Consider the following 19,799-nt stretch of genomic DNA (forward strand, 5'->3'; position numbering starts at 1 on the left):
CATTGGTGAGGGCAGGGAGAGCGAGGTCAAGCTGAGTCTAGGGGGGCAAGAGGGTTGGTGACATGTGGCCAAAACACATCTTAGGGAGGTAATTGGAGATGGGACTGCATGAGATCTGGTGCTCCAAGCCCAAGGGATATGCTTTCTTATCCCATCAGACTTTACATAACAAAACATAAATTCAAAGATAAATTGTTGAAGATTTCAATAAGGGGCCCACAGAGTATTAAATCCCAAGCACAGGGATGTGGAATCCTGTGTGACTGCACTGGTTACAAGTGGCAGAACAGGGACTGAAACTTCGGTCTTTCAGTTCATCACCGATGCTATCTAGATTGTTGAGACTCAACATGTGCCAAGCACCTTGGGTGTATTAACTCATTTAATCCTTATACCATCCTATCCTGGAAGTACTATTTATCATGACATTTATAAGGAAATGTGACAAATATCACATAGTCTGTTAATGGCTGAACTTGAACCTGGGGAAGAGTCCCTGTTCTTAGCTACTAGGATCTATTGCCCAAGAAATGTGAAATTACTCAGCTACTGAGGAATTTTAAAACCCAGCATTCTTTTTCTTGACTTTAGGAAAATCCATAATGGTTTTGTATTATATTCCATTTAGTGATATTTAAAAGTCCATCTTCATAATACATAAAGAGATTTTTCCCCAAATCTTTGCTGCCATCTGCAAGGGATTGGATAACTATTGAAGTTTACATTTCTGTTTCTTTCTCCCTTCTGTAAAAGACTCAGAAAGACTGACCAGTATGTTACCACTAACTCTCTCAGCCTTGGCCAGCAGACTTTTGCTTCCTCAAGAGCTGATACTTTACCAGTCCTCAGGGCAGAATTAAGATTATTTAGTGTTGCTATTATTTTTAACTAAAACCTGGGGTTCTGACTAAAAGAACATAGTAGGCACAGCCTGAGGAGATTTGGAGCTCCAGAATCCAAAGCTATCTGATGAGGGCATTAGTTTGGGGTTCCGCCAGGAATAAGGATCCAACATCTATATTCCTCTCTTGTGACACCCTGGGGATATGTAGATCTGGACAGGCACTAGACATTTGGTACTCACCTTCAGCCAAGACTCCCTCTGACCAATTTTGGGATGGCAGTAACAGAACTCTATGATGGTAAAGGAATGCAGTCTTGGGTACTGAGCTTTCAAGACAACTGGTGTGGACTAGACCAGGATCCTTGTCTTGAATATTCCAGATGGTGTTACATTCTCAGGGGACCCACCTTGGATGAGGGAGAGGGTCCCATGGCTAAGAGTGAGGCAGGATTCGGGCACAGAGCAGATTAAATGATAATGCAGAAATTAAAAATATGTGTATTTTTGTACTCCAATTTCTTTAGTACACCAGTGACAGAGGGGAAAAAATCAGGTCAGCTGCCGCACACGCAAGCTCATATTGCCTTTGGCTTCAAGTTGGCCTCAACTTCTTGATGTCTCCTTTCAGAGATAGACCTACAGGCTGTTATTCCCACCTGGAAGAGGCAAACAGTGGGTTCCCTTGTTTTTCAGTTTTCCCTCTCTCTCTGCATTTCTTTATCCACAAAGCAAATGCAATCACAGAATTGTATAAAAGTAGAACAAGAGGAGAGGGGTGGAGGAAATTTGTATTTATGGTGAAGCAACTACATACAGACATCTGAAATGCATTGTTTTATCTCATTCTCAAAAGATTTCTGAAATGTGGCTATTTGTTCTCATATGCAGGCATTGAATTTTAGAAAGATACAAGAGCTTGCCAGAGGTCAGTCATATAGAAGGTGGTAGTGACAGATTCCTATGTGAGGCTGATGGATTTCAAAGACTATGTTCTTTTGTCTATTACGAAAAGAAAAACAACAATGAAAACAGAAAAGAGAAGAAACTCTCTCATGGGGTAAAGGTCTGAGTGAGATTCAGGGAAAGGCTCACACGAAGGGCTTATGGGAATGTTTTTAGGGAGGGAAGGTAGAGGTTTGATGGACTAGACGTGCAATCTAGTAACTCTATCATTCTCAAGATGTCATCCTGATGGATTCCCTGTACTCATATAATCCTCCAAATCTATCGTGCATAGATTCTTCAGAAAGGCTATTACTAATTTCTTCCCCTTCAAAATGTAAATGTATGCACTTCTTAAATGTAGTAGTAACAACAGAATAAGGTAAAATCCAGCTCACCTTGGACTTTTAATTCTGATCCAATTCAGCCTAGTAACAATGTGCCTTAAAGATGCCCTTAAAGACACAAGGCAACAACCCTGCCTAGAAATAATTTGAGAAATTAAGGAAACCTACATGTAAGATAGTAATAACCTTCTTTTCTCAAGTCATTTCAATAATTCTAAAAGAGCAGACAGCTTTCAGCTCAAAAGGCCATATATAAAATGGTGAGTCCTTCCCAAGAGACTAAGAAATGTGCATGTAAAAGAATTTCATGCAATTATGTTCAGGGAATATTAAGCCTTAATTAATGTATTGGTGATTTCAATAATAAAATGCCCAGTGTTGTCTAAGAACAAATGGAAAGCATTAAACCAATCGTTAGATTTATGGCTGAATAAATCAGGCATGTTGTCAAATTCATCAGGGAAATTCTCTCCACCTATATGTGTCCTTGGTTCTATAGAGCTCCCTCCCAAAATGCCAGACATTCAGTCAGTGACGCTCTGCGCTAATGAATTGTGACTATTGCAATACATTTAAATTATAGATGGGGGGTGTTTCTGGTGAGCTGAGTGCCTATAAAGTGACCTGAGGTACAGAATCCCTGGGTTTGCCTAAACTAGTCACTTGTGTACATCTGTACATATGCTTCAGGGGTATCAGACTGGAGATGGGGTGGGAATACGGAGGCTGGGGTGCTGGGTTAGTGGAGGCGAGAAGCAGCTGCATTGAAACATATAAAAAACAAAGAGGCAAAAAAAAAAAGATTTTTTTTCTTATGAATATATTTAACGTGTTAAACAGATTCTGGCAATTTCCTGATGGCTCCAAAAGAAGCTTGATCTGAGATTTTCACAGAGAGTGTTCCAGGCTCTGAATCCTGTATTCGTGTATTGAGGCACATCTGCTACAGAGAGGAAGCAATGAATAATTAACTCGGCCTCCACATCACCGCCATAGATTACAGTCGTCTTGACTGCTGGACTGCCTTGCACAACATAAACCATTTAGAAAACTCAGTTACTCTCTTTCCTTTTAAATTTGTCTTGCTATCACTTACCATTTAAAAGGGTAAATCTTTCTGTAGTTTTAATTAAAGCATTTAAAATAATTTACATTGAAATCATATGTGCTCGGGTCTGTCAGAATTGATGCTTTAATAACATGCCATCCTTTTCTCCATTGCCCTGAAATCTGTTAAAATTACCACTAAACTAATTGGGAACAAAGTTGTCAAATGCATGCAGTTCTGACAGTTTGTCTTTCTGCAAACTGCCGACAGATTGCAAGTTACGCATGTGTTGAGCAGATGGGTAAGTTAAAAGGAACACCAAAAAAAAAAAAAAAAAAAGCAATTTATTAAATCACCTGGAACCAGCAGCTCCAGTCCAAAAATAGTGAGAATGAAATATAGCAGGAGCTGGGAGTGCTGGCACTAGAATGTACCAGAAGGTACCGGTTACAAAACAAGATAAACATTTGGAGATGCCTCAGCTGTGTTACAGAATAATGAGGAGTTATTTAACCCGATATAGATTACCAGCCAAAATTAATTTAGGGTGCAGCTTTTTTGGAAAATGGTTTCCAAAGTGATTGCTTTAACCCTTTAATGTCTTCTCATTATCATGGAAGGGCGTTCTTACAGGCATCAACACATATTCCCATGCATATATGCACCCACACCTCTGCACACAAAGCACACTGGCATACATGTACACACATCCACATTCATCTACGTATGCACACATGCACGTGTATACACCCACACAATCACTTGTATGTGTGCACATGGACATGCATACATGTGATCTTGGGTATATATGCACACACACTTGTGGGATATATACGTACATCAAACTGTTCTATCTATCATCTATCTATCTATCTATCTATCTATCTATCTATCTATCTATCATCTATCTATCATCTATCACCACCTATCTACTTATCTGTGATTATGTCCATGAAAGATTGCTTATTTTCCATTACCTGAAGCAAGATTCTGAGTAAACCATGCATGCATGAGTTACCGAGCCTATAGCTGCTGTTAGCATAATTGCTTTCATGTGTTCCAGGAGGAAACTATCCAGGCAGGAGATTGGGAAGAGCTGAGGCAAGCATGGGGATGTGGAGAATAGAGGGAAGGGGAAGTGGAGCCTGATGGCCTCTTTTAGTGGGGCTCCATACAGCTACTCTGTATGATCATAACTTTTGAGATGTATACTCTGAAGACCTATGTGGCTTAGGAACCAACAAATAAAGAGGACATGTCTTAACTAATATTGGCCTCATTTAGGCAAGATGGGCCTCTATGAAACCACCAGTTCAGTTTTTAAAGTACAACAAATCTAAATTAAAGATACATTCTGTCTCTACAGCAGCTACCGACAGACCCAGAGGCCCAGAAAATTAACTCTCTGTTCCTGGAGCAGACCAATACAATTACCTGAAGGAGAATCTCTTCCTGAAACGCAGGTGATCAGCGATGAAGAGCCAAGAAGGGAGAGCTTGCCCGGATGCTGAGAGCATTGTGGTGGAATTCAGGTATTCCATACTGGTGTTCTCCTTGGTCATCCCCGTACTGCTTTGCTTCCTGGAGATGTCATCCACTCTCATACTTTGGGCCACTATATAGTCTGATGACTTGCAAATCTGTATCTCCATCCCTGGCTATTTCTGCTTGGAGTCAGTATCCTATATTGAAATGCTTAATTGTTACTCAGGCCTCTCAAACTCCAGAGGTTCAAGATGGAATTCCTCAATTCCTCCCCTCCCCAAACTGACTTCTTGTGTTCTCTATGTTATCCATATCACTTTGCTCTTTATTATTCAGCCAGAAACCTGGGAATGATCCTTAAGTCAGCTCTCTTCTTCACCAGCCATAGCCAGTCATCTCATTTCCCCAGTTTTGACCCACCACTGTTCCTATAAATCTGTCCTTTCTACTCTGTCTGCAACAAAACATCTCCAGTTTAGGTTTTTCCTCATCTGTTGTATGGATGAGTATAGGTCTTCCTTTCTAAAGTCACATGTCTCCTCTGATCCATTCTCCAATTAGTTGCTAGGGTGACTTATCTAAAACTCAAATCAGACCATGTGACTCCTCTTTGCTGTGCCAGACGTTGTATGTTTGCCCCCGTAGGTCTGATCTCTGCACTGGATGCTGAGAGAGAGGAAGACCTTATCCAGCTACAGATTGGTGTGGTTACATTCCTCTCCTGAAGGCCCCAGCTCCTGTTGAATTGCCTTCTCTTTCACCTGTGGCTTCAGCCAGAGTGCCCTCCAGGAACTGGAGAGGTCTTACACCTCTTTGTCCTTTAGAGCCCCAAGCACTATTGGCACCCCTCTGTTGCATCCTTAGTGTCTCTTTGACCCAGCCCTCGCCTCTGTAGATGGTCTCTTCATTATACTTCCTTCAATCATATCTTTGTGCCATCTATTTTTTTTCCCAGAGTCCCTACTGATACATTCCCTCATTACCATCAAAATTAGGATTTCAAATTCATAATATGACAAACAAGACCCTTTAAAATCTAGGCCTTGGGGCACCTGGGTGGCTCAGTGGTTGAGTGTCTGCCTTTGGCTCAGGTCACGATATGGGGTCCTGGGATCAAGTCCTTCATTGGGCTCCCTGCAGGGAGCCTACTTCTCTCTCTGCCTATGTCTCTGCCTCTCCTTCTGTGTCATGAATAAATACATAAAATCTAAAAAAATAATAATAATAAATAAATAAAATCTACACTAACAGCTTCTTCACTCCCTTAGCCCTTACCCTCACTAGCTTACCTATTTGGGCTCTCCACATACACCGTACTGTTTCACACTTCTATGGCTCAGTCCCTGTCCTCTCCTTGCATGAAATGGCTTTGCAGCCCCCAGACCCTGGCCCACTCCCACCTCCACACTCTCTCTGGCTCTGGCTTTTCTTCCTTAAAGATGCAACTCAGGTATCACTTCCTCCAGAAGGTCCTTTGTGTCCCTACTACCAGCTGTGGTCAAAGGTTTCATAGACTCACAATGAATATTAGCATATAAAAGGCTCTGGGAAGTTGCTTGTTAAAGAGATTTGTTAATCTATTTTAATCCAGTTTTCCCCAAAGTTATTTGACACTGTAAATTATTTTTTTATATAGTTTATTTATTTATTCATGAGAGACACAAGGAGAGAGGCACAGGCACAGGCAGAGAGAGAAGCAGGCTCTATGCAAGGGAGCCCTATGCGGCACTCTATCCCAGGACCCTGGGATCATGACGTGACCCAAAGGCAGATGCTCAACCACTGAGCCACCTAGGTGTCCCTATAAATTAATTTTTAGACCATTTTCTCTTCCTTCCTCCCTCTTCTGCCACTCTCTTTCTCCTCCCTTCTCTTTCTCCTCTTCCTCTTTTTCATCTCCTCCATCTTCCCACCTTTCTCCCCCTTCTTCTCCTCCTCCTCCACCTCTTCCTTCCTGCTCCTCTCTGTTTTCTTTCTCTCTTCCTTTGCTAAACAATTTACTGGGTTATCTCTCAATTTAACTTAATAATTTTATAAGGTATGTCCTATTATTATGCCAATTTATAAGCTGAGAAAAGTGAGAAGCAAGGAAGTTGCTCAAGAAGTCAGTCTCCAGGGGATCCCTGGGTGGCGCAGCAGTTTGGCGCCTGCCTTTGGCCCAGGGCACGATCCTGGAAACCCGGGATCGAATCCCACATCGGGCTCCCGGTGCATGGAGCCTGCTTCTCCCTCTGCCTGTGTCTCTGCTGCTCTCTCTCTCTCTCTGTGACTATCATAAAATAAATTTAAAAAAAAATAAAAAAAAGTCAGTCTCCAATATGAAACTTTCTTTTTGTCAAATTTACTAAAATATGTCTTTATTTGAATAAGGTTAATGTCATTTCTTGAATTCCAGCTGACTCTCTTGTACAATTTAGGAGTAAAAGAAATATTAAAATCTCTGAAATAAGTTTAGAAAAAGTCAGAACTAAAACCTAGATATTTTCCAGGTTTTTGAACAGTGTGAACCTAGCCAGGAAGCTTCAATCATCCATGGAGACAAAGCAGGAAAATGCAGCTATTCTGAGATCCTTAGAGGATCTTCTATTACTGTGAAGCTCATCATCATCAATGAAGCCCACAACTTCTGAGGGAATGCTCAATGAGAATTAAGATAGGAAGGGGATACTTTTCAGGAAATCAGATTAGTGGTTCAAATCCTCAATACATTGATAGATACTATGGCCACACATTTCTAATCTACTGATGTTTTAACTGCCATAAGATGAGCAATACAAAAGTGCTTGTGTAAACTGAATTGCAACATGCAATTTTAAGATTTTGTTATGCTTATCCATTAGGGTAATATGCAGTTAAAAGTCTATATCGAGGATCCCGGGGTGGCTCAGCGGTTTAGCGCCTGACTTCAGCCCAGGGCATGGTCCTGGGGGCCCGGGATCGAATTCCAACTCAGGCTCCCTGCATGGAGCCTGCTTCTCCCTCTGCCTGTCTCTGCCTCTGTCTCTCATGAATAAATAAACAAAATCTTTAAAAAATAAAATAAAAGTCTATATCAAAGCTATTTTGTTACTCACATGTCCAATCACACATGGACTCTTCAGTGTTTCCTAAGTAATGGTAGATATCAAAATCACCAGGGAAGCTTTTTAAAAACACATAAATATGAAGTTTGCACTAGAAGATTCTGATTCAGTAGTTCTGGAGTGAGCCCTAGCTTATATTTACTGGAAAATCACCCTGGATGCATCTAATGTCCACCCATCTATTATATAGGATGGACTATGCAGCAGTAACAACAACAAAAATCCATCGATCTCAAAGGCTCAATGGCTCCATATGATAGAAGTTATTTCTCACTCATGCCACATGGAAAGTGTAGAATTGCAAGAAAACTAATCATCCTGGTCTCTGAGGGATTCAAACTGCCTGAAACTTCATCTAGAGATATCCTACTAGAACTGTAAGAGTACTAAGAAGAGGATGGGGCAAATCACAGGCTGGTTTTTAAAGCCTCTGCATGGAAGTAACACTTCTCATGTTCCATGGCTGGAGCAAGTCACATGTCCCCATTTAACTTCAAAATAGTGGAAGATTCTACTTCCACCCATGTGCTTGGAATGGGAGACACTTGGAAATGTTTGTGAATAACATCAGTGGCTGCCGAAATCTCTGATTAAGAATGATTGAGTTCAGTCTCCTTAGATTACAAGAAAAGAAAAAAAGCACAGAGAAATTAACTGAATTTCCAAAATTGCACAGCTGATAGACCTTGAATTAGCATAATGGTCTCCTTACTGCAACTATTTTCTTAAAATATTCCAACCAATTTAATCTGCCTCTCCTACCACATATTCTTCTCTTCTTTCCTCTCTTTTGTCAGAAATTTTCAAAATCAGAAAAATTTCTTCCCTTAACACATAACTTAGGGTTTGTGATTTATTTGATGGCAGTTTTAAATAAGATGTTTTTAACCCCACTTAGAAACAGTCCACTTTCATGATTTATTACAACTTTCTTTCCCTGGTTAATTAAACTCATTTCTTAGGAAATGACTCATGGCTAATCACGCTAAGAATAAAATTAGTTATATTGCCCTCTTTGTTACAAAATGAGTGTAAATAACTTTTAAGGCAATTTTTCTAAAATCAAAAAAGCATGTAATAGTCCCCAATTCAGCAACATTATGTAAAATAGCAAACTCAGGGAGTAGTAAATCCAGATGCTGTCCTATTATTGCATGAAACAAGGCAGAAATTTACATTCCTTTATTATTAAACCAGGCTCTATCAATTGAATTTCTTTGTGGAAATACTGTATTTTGGAGGGTTAAAGTACCATTAAAAAATTCCTAGACTAAAACCTGTTGTACAGTTTCTTTGCTCACTGGAGAGATATAAAACCATTACATTTAAGTATCATAATAGCTAGCATATGCTATTTCTTAGAAATGACACCACCATCTGGATTAAGGTCCACTGATGATTTCATACAATACTCCAGCTTTCTTCGGGTAGAGAGAGGCCAAACTGTTCCAACTTTAACTACCCTGTTGTACTAATGAAAAATAATAAAAGGTTACGCTTATGTTTGACCTACTTACTGGAGATCACATACTGCTTTATAAATAAATTATATAATTATCATAGTAGCTGGGAATACAGAAGGCAAGCCAGATGCCTGTGCTAAGAAAGTGAGCTGGGGCCCATATTAATCTCCCAATATTTTCTGTTTCTAGCCAAGCAGATCATGGATTTTCCTGGTCGCTAGAAGCACTGCTCTGCCATGGAAAGCCTATCCGCCTTGTGTTCAAATCCTGACTCTCCTGTGTGCTGATTATGAGACCATGGGCTTATCCCTGAATCTTTCTGTGCCTCAATTTTCTCAACTATAAAATGGGAATAATTCCACCTGTGGTAAATTTGTTAAGATGCTTAAGGATTATGACTATAGAATCTCTACCAAAGTACCTCTTTTACACAGCCGCAGACTAGGAAATCATGGCTATGATTACAATTATGATTACTCACTTTTTGTCTCTAGTCATTTTTATCTCCTTCAACATAGGCACAGAGAAGCAACACGAGATTAAGACCAAGGATGGGATCAGGATGAGAAGGAGAAGTCAAATTTAAGTGTGATAAGACAAAGACCATATTACACGCTATGTGCCTGTTCCTAGAATGGCTTTCTCATATGGCAGATTCAGCAGTCAATAAAAATACACGGCTGTGTGTAAAGCAGTAGCAATGATGGCTTGTTTCCGTGCAAGCCACCTTCATGGCTGGCTATCTGTAAAGGTCATATGGTGAACTTTCACTGATAAAACCAGTTTAATCTTTTAGACTCACTGAAGTCATTAAATACATGAGTGAGGGAGGGTGAGGAGTTGTGGTGGGAAAAGTAGAAGAGGGAAAGGAAACCCTCTCACCTGACTGCTTCCTCACTAGCCCCTTGCCTATTGTCATGCATGCAGCAAACCTTCCGGGCCAATCCATCTGACTGGCTGTGCAGGGGATGGGGCAGCCTGGATAATTGATGGACTCAATCTGACCAGGCACAGGTGGCACGGGGACGGCATACAGCCGCTTCTCGGGTTTGCCAGTGCCATCTGTTGCCATAAGAACATCTGTCGTCAAGGTCACCCTGTCACCCTCTGTTAAAGTTACAGGTTTGGTGAGTAGGATAATGTCACCTAAGAAGAAGGGGTATGTATGTTGGGGGCTGGAAGGGAAGAGAAAGGATACACAAAGACAACAGGGTATCGTGGTTGTTTGTTTTTGTTTTTGTTTTTGTTTTTTTATGAGGAATGATTAGTAACGACAGGAAGAATTCCTGAGTAAGAAAAATGAGAAAAAGTACACATAATTTTAAAGAAGAACTTCCTTGGAAAAGGTTTGCCAAAAGACTATAGTCATTGTTCTCTTTAGCTAAAACATTAGCTCATTTTATAGAGTAAGAACATTTTTACCAGAGGCATGACACGCATTTGTAAAAGATATGATATATAATTATAGGATCTACTTGTAAAAACAAACACTCCTCCCAGCTTGCTAATGCTAAAAACCAATTTTTGATATGCTCCTTTTGTATAAATACATTTGATTAAGCATCTGTGTGTGTTTGTTTGTGTGTGTGTGTGTGTGTGTGTGTGTGTGTATTCACAGAGTGCTCAGGGAGGGAGCAGAGTGGAAGGGGGTGTTGCATTTATCAAAGTATTTAACTGGCATTTGAGCTTTGCTCTGCTGCCAGAGAGAATGACCCATTTGTTAATAAAGAACAATTAAGTTAATAGACTCAAATGAGCTGATGGACAAAGTACTGTAATGAAGCAAATGCAATATTGGATTTTTAAGCAGCGAGTATTATATGTGGCCAGACTTCCAGCAGCAATGGTTCAGCTTTCCCTCCCTATGTTTGTTGCTGACGCTTTTTAAAGCAATTTCACCCAGTGGCAAAGAAACATCATTCCCATCTGTTTAGGAAGTGCGGCTTTACTTATTGGACCAATATTGCTGGCAGCATGGGCTTTCAGGGACTTAATGATTGCCTTTGCATGGTGGGATGGGAGGGGGGAGATAATCTGCTCGATTTTATGAAATACACTCACATCTGCCCCATGAAACCCAAAGGGCAGTAAAGGGAAACAAAATGGTTTTCCAGCAAAAGGGAGGGTCAGGGAAGGAATAGACAAATGAGCAGATGAACTATAGTTTTATCTGTACCTTTCAGCCCGGTGACCCCCACACCATGCAGACCCTTAATATGGGGCTCTTGGAAAGAAACAAAATGTTTATAGCCAACTGCTATTTTAATTGTTGATTGTGTAGAGGGTGTACAGAATTCAGCTTGTTCCCTGACTCAGTTGTTTCATGTTTGGATGGCAGGAAAGGAATGACTATTTGGCAGTGATTAAGGGTAGTTTTGCACCAATCTTTCCTCAGGTTTGGGCCACCAGGAGGATATCTCTTTCATCATCCTTCTTGATCCTCTGTTCCTAGTCTAATAAGACAAGTAATAAAAGCACAGACCAAAAATTGAAGGAAGGGAGTCATAAACACTGATTTCTATACTCTGGATTTCAAAAAATATTTAGGGACATAAACTTGAATTTATACTCCAGATAGAGCAAAGGCTCAATTTTCTGGCTTCATAAGGTTCACAAAAATTATTTTTCCTTACTAGCAAAGTTAAGTCCCATTAGTGCTAGAGCTGTTTAATATGATCACATTGATTTCAAGGAGACTCTTCCCTAGTTATGCTGTTGTTGATGGATTTGGATTCCTAACAGGCCACATGATCCTAGGAAAGCCACATGTCTTGGAAATTCTGCACCAAACTGCCCATCAAAATCTGGATTCTGTAAGAGCAGCTGAGTTGTACATATCTTGCTCCTTCCAGCCCATAAAAGCAAGCCATATTCCCAGATTTCTCCTTTGATCCCACTGTCTTAGCTTGTTCTTGTCTTGCCAGCTTTGTGCCCTAGTTCTATGCTCAAAGTTTGATAGTTGTCTCCAGTCTCTCCAGATCTGTTAATCCGAGCAGGGCATTTTCCAGGACTTTGGACTCTGTGAACGTAGCATATTGGGGAAACAAATGAGTATGTGTTCTGGAGCATAGGCTTTAAAGTCACTCTGATCAGTTGGCCACTTACCAGCTGAGTGACCTTAGGGAAGTTTCTTAACCTTCCCAGCCTTGAACTGCTCATCTGTAAAATGAGAGTTTAAAGTGGTAATTATCAAGAATTCCTTAGTATTAAATGTCTGACATATAGCAAATGGCAAATACATGGTAGGTATTAATGTTATCAGTCTTTAGTTTAAACTATTATTCAGAGCTCAACATCATGATTTCTGGGATATAAGTATTTTGAACTCCTGACCTAACCCTAGGAACTTCCTCTCATGATGTTCTTCCCCAGAGCAAGAGTTAGGCTAAGCTTGGTTCCCTAATACATTGTGGTTGATTTAAAGGAGTCTATCTTTATGCCTCTAAGTCTGGAGGATTTAGGAGGTGTTCTTCCTCAGTGGTTCTCAGCCTGTGTTCTCCACAGAAGGGACATGCTTCATTGTGGAAGGAGAAATAAAGCTCTACAAAACAGAGCTCTTTGGTTTTTGGATGATAGACTATCTGAAATATTGTTCTGTGGCTAAAAGATTTCAAATCTACTGATTTTGATGGTCCCTTAGATCCCATTCAGCATTAATATTGTAACTTCTAGTTTATGACTAAATATATTTCACACTAACCAGTCAGAGGCAGCAAACATATTACAATAAGTAATCATACCTTATTACTTCCTTGATAATTCAAGGAGTGCATTAGGAACACAGGGTTTTTGAAGTGCTATGAGGAAAGGACTTTAGGCTGCACTAGGCTTTTCCCCCCCTTTTTTCCCTATAGTAAACCACCTCATATTGTGTATGTCTTTGAATGTTCGTGTCAGTCAGATGTTTGTCTGCTTCCTTTTCGCCATCTTCCATGCCTCTTTTTATTTGCTGCTTCCAGCTTGCTGTCAAATGAGACTCAATAATGAAGTTAGTTGTATGTGACATTGAGAGTAATGACACTGTAAAGACACCAAGATTTATCCTTAATTAGACATATGCATGGATTTTGTCAATTGCCTACACAGTGGCTTTAGGTAAGAGACTCATTTTCTGGATTTAGGCTTTATTCTCCACAGAGAGGATGAACTGGTAAATATTTAATACCAATTGGAAATGGAGAAGCCCCAGTTCATAGAGTTTGTTGATTTCTATGGTATAAATAATCCTACCATGTCTGCCATTGTGGTGCTATCAAATGTTATATGTGAAATTGGGAAGAGATAAGCACAAACTGGCCTACTCCAGCACACTTCTATGCTGAAGACATCATCACATAGGAGACTTTTGTAAAGTAACTCTCTATTCTACTAACACTAGCATTCACTAGTATACTTAACACTCTTTGAAATGTGGGATCTCAAAAACATCAAGCCCACTGTAGTATTCCTAAATGGTGGTTATTTCTTCAGCAGAGATTTGCTTCTTTTTAAATTTAACATTTATTGATAGCTTATGGGTATCAGACACTGTGCTAAATACTTTATGTGAATCCACTCATTCAATCATGTAATAATCCTCTGAGGCAAGGACTGGGTTAGCCACATTTCAAAAATGAAGAAATTGAGGCTTAGAGTGGTTGAGTAACTTACTGAAGTTCCCACAGGTAGTACAGGTATTCAGAGGTATAAGAGGTATTCAGATCCAGACACTTTGACTCAAAACTCCATATATTGATTGTGAATCAACTTTGTAAGCAACATAGCACAACTGACTTATGACTATTTCCAACAGATATGTATGTACTTCATTGATGATTACCTATGCATTATTAGACATGTTTTCAACATGTAACTTTTAGTGATCTCAGTATGGTCCATGAAAAGCGCCATAGGCAAATTTATTTTTGGCAAAGGAAGAAAAAAGAGATGTAAATATTCAACATTTTGTAAATTGTATGTTGATCCTTTCAACTATCTCCTCCTTCCATATTCCCTTCACTTTTTCATTGAAATTGCAATCTCAGTTATTATACAAATTACGCAGCATGCCCGGCCTAAGTCAGTGGATATTATTGTGAAAAATAAACATAAAAGCAAAAAGAAATAAATGAAAGTCTCATTATTTTTATCAATGTTTTTTAATTCAAAAGCACCATAACTGAATATTGGTCTACCAATAGCATGCCAGTGACCATCACACAGCCCCATTATTTAAGCAACCATAAATGCAATGTCACATTATAGAGGGCTTCTAATTTAATTGAGTTTAAAGTAGGCCAAAGTCAGTCATTTATATCTCTCTGCATAGATTATACTTAAAATTACTTCCCAGAAAATATAAACAAAGCACAATACTCAGAAGGATGACCAACTCTTTTTAAAGATGAAAATATTGCCTCCAAAGACTTATTTCAGTAGAAATCCACTGGAATGAAGACAAAACAAAACAAAATAATGAAAGTAATCGTGATTTATATAATCAGTGGATATGGACAAGTCTAAGTTGATATTCACCAAATCAATTCCTTTAAAGGTGGCTGAGTGAAATGTTTAGTTTAACAGAATTCTTCTCCCTTGCAATGATTCTCAGTAATCCACTTTTCCTATATATTAAGGAAACAAACAAAAACTGGGTTAGAGTGGATCTTTTTTTGGGTGTACGACAGCCATTTTTAAATAAAATGAGGGGTGTGTGTGTGTGTGTGTGTGTGTGTACTGTCATCACTTTTGTAGATGAAAATAGAAAAACTCTAACCTCAGAAGCACATGCCAGTTAGCAGGGTTGGAGAAAGTTCAAGTGCTGAGGGAATACACCTTTTCCCTCTTATCCCACCTCCAATTAAAAGCAGGTAACCCTATAATCTGCTTCTGGTAGTCTCATGCTAATTACACCTTGACAAGAATTTAGGCAATGCTCAATTGCAGAAAATTAACATACACATTTCTCTACATGTACTTGGGGAAAGGGAGAGATGAAGCCACATGCAAAATCTTTCCAAAAACTCAGCCAGACCTCATTCATATCCACATACTTCATGTCACATTAACTCACCCAGCCTGACACCCAGAGCTACACCCTCCAGCTGACTGGCAAGGTTAGGCTTTAGCTTTTTAATAACCTTCTTATACATATAGGCCTATATATCCAGGATCTATGAAGTACACAGATGATTATTTAGGATTAATGGATCATCCAAAGTGCCAGTTGGCACGTTTTGAGAAAAAAAAAGTGTAACAAATGCAGCTGTTTACTAATAAATAAAGCCTCAGCTGTAAGAGAAATAAATTAGATGCATTTAATTGGTAGGCTGCAAACCTCCCCTCTTTATTACAATGCCGCTTCTTGTTATTTTATGATGTCAGAGTAGATGGCAGACTGACAGAGTGTTTATGAGTCACAGTTTGCAGATGGCACTCTTGGTTCTCGGCAGCTATGAGCACAAGTAGCATGAGGCCTCAATAGCGGATTTTGCCAAAGACGACCCCCTGAGAATTAGCTGTCTCCATTTCTCTTGTGCCAATCTCTCCTTGGCAGAACTCTGCTTCACAAACCCACCTTCCATCAATTGTGGCTGCCTTGGCCAGGAATTAAAGAGAACTTGCACCCAAGAATGCCCTCCTCTCCAGGTGATCTCTTTGTCATTGCTGAGGTCTGTGCAGTGATTCTCAGAGCAGGCGTCCCACAATTGCTTATAGGGGAAGATGACCAAGGATCCCGCAAGACAGGAACCCCTCCCTCTTCCTACCCACTTGGCTCTCCACGCCTGCCCGCCCTCCCTCCAGCTGACAGGAGTGATTTCCTGTCTCTCGAGCACAGCATAAGGTCCTTGCACTTGGGATTCAGAGCTCCCCTAACTAATGACAGCTTTGTCATCATACAGCTGGGGATGGAGAGGGAGGGGTCACCCCTGCCCATGGAGCTGAAGCTTCACAGCTTCTGTATTCCCTGCATTCCCCCCCTGGTCACTAGTCACTTCTAAGGCTGGAGAACTGCACACAGGAGACATGCAGTCGTAATTGTCAACAGATTTGTACATTTTTGTCACCAGTTATACTCATAATGGATTTTTATTCTAATGGGTTTTTTCATCAGAAAAATAGGAATGATCAAACCCCTTTGAAGAGAGTATATTCTAGCACAAATTAATAGTAATAAGGAGGCTAATGATAACAGCAGTCATAATATTAATATCAGGAGCTACCATGTATTGAGTATTTACTATGGGATAGACTGAAATCACTTCCTCAGGATCATACAAATTATCTTATGACACTTTTAAACACATCAGTTCCACTCCCTCTTTGTCTCTTGTTTCCTTTTCCTACCCACCAGGCTTCTGTCACGTGAGCCCTGGCCATGTGTCCAGGAAGGCCCTGAGAGAAATCCTTAGATCACTGCCACCTTGTGTCCTCTTTTCCACTGTATCTGATGGGGACCCAGTGGAGTAGGGTGGGGGTGGGGGCTCTGATCTCTCCAGCTGTCTCATGAAATTTGGACATTTACAGATGGTTTCTTGAGGTCAAGATGGACGAGGTAGAGAAAGCACACAAACAAAAATCTATTTTGTTGGTGGTTGTTGGTTTAAAAATCAGTTTGGAAACCTCAGGTGGGAAAGGAATCAAACTCAGATTTCTCACTTTAGATAAGGCCTCCAATCTCTCCTAAAGAATTTATTTAAAATCAGGGGAAAGTCCTCTGTGTTACATAAGACGTGTCTGCATTTCTCTAAAGACCAAGCACAAGGCAAGCATTTCTGCTCTTACCACATCATCCTGGAGTTTCTAATCAGCATAATAGGTAATGTGTGAATATATACATACATACATCATAGATACATAAACAAAATTGGAGGTAACCAGATTGAAAGAGAAGTTATAAAACTGTCTTTATTTGCAAAGACATGATTCTTTACGTAGAAAATCCTAAAGAATCCATTAAAAAAAACCTAGTAAATGAATTCATCATGATCATAGAATACAAGATCAATATATAAAAACCAATTGTGTATCTATATGCTAACAATGAACAGTCTGAAAACAAAGTGAAGAAAACAATTACAATTATGAAACAATTACAATTACAATGGCATTACAAAGAACAAAATACTTAGGAATATATTTAGCAAAAGATGTATCAGCCTTGTACACTGCAAACTACAAAACATCATTGAAAAAATATTAAAGAAGATATAAATAAAGTGAGATATGTTCATGGATTGGCATTCTCAATATCACTAATTAGCAATTCTCCTCAAATTGATCTACAGCTTCAGTTTAATCCCCAGAAAAATCCTTAAAGTGTTTTTCTTCTTTTTTTCCAGAACTTGACAAGTTGACTATAAAATTTATATGGAAATGCAAAGGACCCAGAATCACCAAAACAATTTTAAACAAGAAGAGCAACGTTAGAGGACTCACACTTTCCAATTACAAAATGTACTATAAAGCTACAATAATCAAGACCATGTGGTACTAGAGTAAGATTAGATATATAGATCAATGAAACAGAATTCAGAGTTTAGGATGACAGCCTTATATTTATGGTTCATTAATTTTGACAGAGGTGGCAAGGCAATTCTGTAATCTTTTCAGCAAATGGTACAGAGTCACTGGATATACACATGCAAAAAGATTAATTTAGATGCTTATCTTGAACCATAAGAAAATTAACTCAAAATGGATCATAAACCTAAATGAAAGAGCTGAAACTATAAGACTTCTAAAAGCAAACAGGAAAATTAGAGTGGCTTGTAAGGGAGAGTTTCCTGAGGAGGTAACACTGAACAGAAAGTGGATTGAAATGAGGAAATAAGCTGCAGAGGCAGAGGTCTGGGGGAATAATATTCCGTACTCCAGGCAGGTGGAATAGCAGCCTTAGATGCTCAGAGGTGAGAGTAAATTATGTATTTCTAGGAAGTAAGGAGACAAGTATGGATGTTCTATGGTGATACTATATACCAGATCTAAACAAAGATCTTTTAGGCAGGATGTGAAAAGTACTACCTATTAAGAGACATTTGGGATCCCTGGGTGGTGCAGCGGTTTAGCACCTGCCTTTGGCCCAGGGCACGATCCTGGAGACCCGGGATCGAATCCCACGTTGGGCTCCCGGTGCATGGAGCCTGCTTCTCCCTCTGCCTATGTCTCTGCCTCTCTCTCTCTCTCTCTCTCTCTCTCTCTCTGTGTGTGACTATCATAAATAAATAAAAATAATAAAAAAGAGACATTTAACAAAATGGACTTATTCAAAATGAAAAGTTTCTGATCTTAAAAAGATACCATTAAGAAAATGAAATGTTAAGGGGCACCTGGATGGCTCAGCTGGTTAAGTGTGTGCCTTTGGCTCAGGTCATGATCCCAGGATTCTGGGATCATGCCCTGTGTTGAGCTCCATGCTCAGCAGGGATTCTGCATATCCTTCTCCCTCCACTCTTCCCCCTGCTTGTGTGTTCTCAATCTCTCTCTTTCTCTCTCTCTGTGTCAAATAAATAAGCAAAATAATTTTTTAAATGAAGTGTTAAGCTACAGACTGGAAGAAAATATTTGCAAATCTTATATTTGGCAAAGACCTTTTACCAGAAAAAAGAAAGAACCCCAATGGCATAATAATATAAAGACAAAAAATGGGCAAAAGATTTAAACAGACTTATCACAAAAGAAGATGTATGAGTATATACCAATAGGTATATACAAGATGCTCAAGGTCACTACTTATCAGGGAAATGCAAATTCAGGCACAAAGAGAGACCAATTACATACCCACTAAAATGGTCATAATTAAAATGAATGACAAAACTAAGTTCTACAGAAGATTTAGTGCAACTGGAAATTTCATGGATTGGTGTTGAGAGTGTAAAATAAGTACTTTGGGGAAAAGTTCAGCAGTTTTGCCTTTTTAATAAAAACTATATTTATTGCACTACAATTTGTACAAGCAATTCTAAAACTAGTTTCTAAAGAGAAATAAAAGCATTTTAATCAGAAAAAAATTGCATACAAATGTTCATAGCAGTTTTATTCATAATAACTTCAAACTGAAAACATTCCAAATACCTTCATCAGCCAAATGGATAAAAAATAATTGTCTATTCATACACTGGAATATTACACAGCAATTAAAAGGAACAAGCTACTGATTCATGCAACAACACAAATAAGTCTCCAAAACATTATGCTGAGCAAAAGAATCCAGAGCACATACAGTATGCTTCTATTTATATTAAATTCTATTGTAAGAAAACTGTTTTATGGTGACAGCAGATCAGTGGTTGCCTAAGGTTTGGGGTAGAGGAATTGAATGCATAGTGTCTTGAGAGCATTTATCAGGATGTTATAAATGTTCCATACCTTGGTGCTCAAGTGGCTACATGGGATTTTCCATTTGTCAAATCTCATCAACCTGTACATTTAAATTGGTTGTATTTATTGTTTTAAAATTAATACTTCTATAAAGTTGATTTAAAAGTAAAATTCAAAATTACCAATATTGACACAAGAAGTAATAAACTGGAAATAATGAAAAATCTTAAAATAAACTTCTAAAAGACACACTAAACATTATTCTTAAATTATCATTCCTAACATTCA

The sequence above is a fragment of the Nyctereutes procyonoides genome, unplaced genomic scaffold (assembly GCF_905146905.1).
Source record: "Nyctereutes procyonoides isolate TBG_1078 unplaced genomic scaffold, NYPRO_anot_genome, whole genome shotgun sequence".
NCBI classification, from domain to species: Eukaryota; Metazoa; Chordata; class Mammalia; order Carnivora; family Canidae; genus Nyctereutes; species Nyctereutes procyonoides.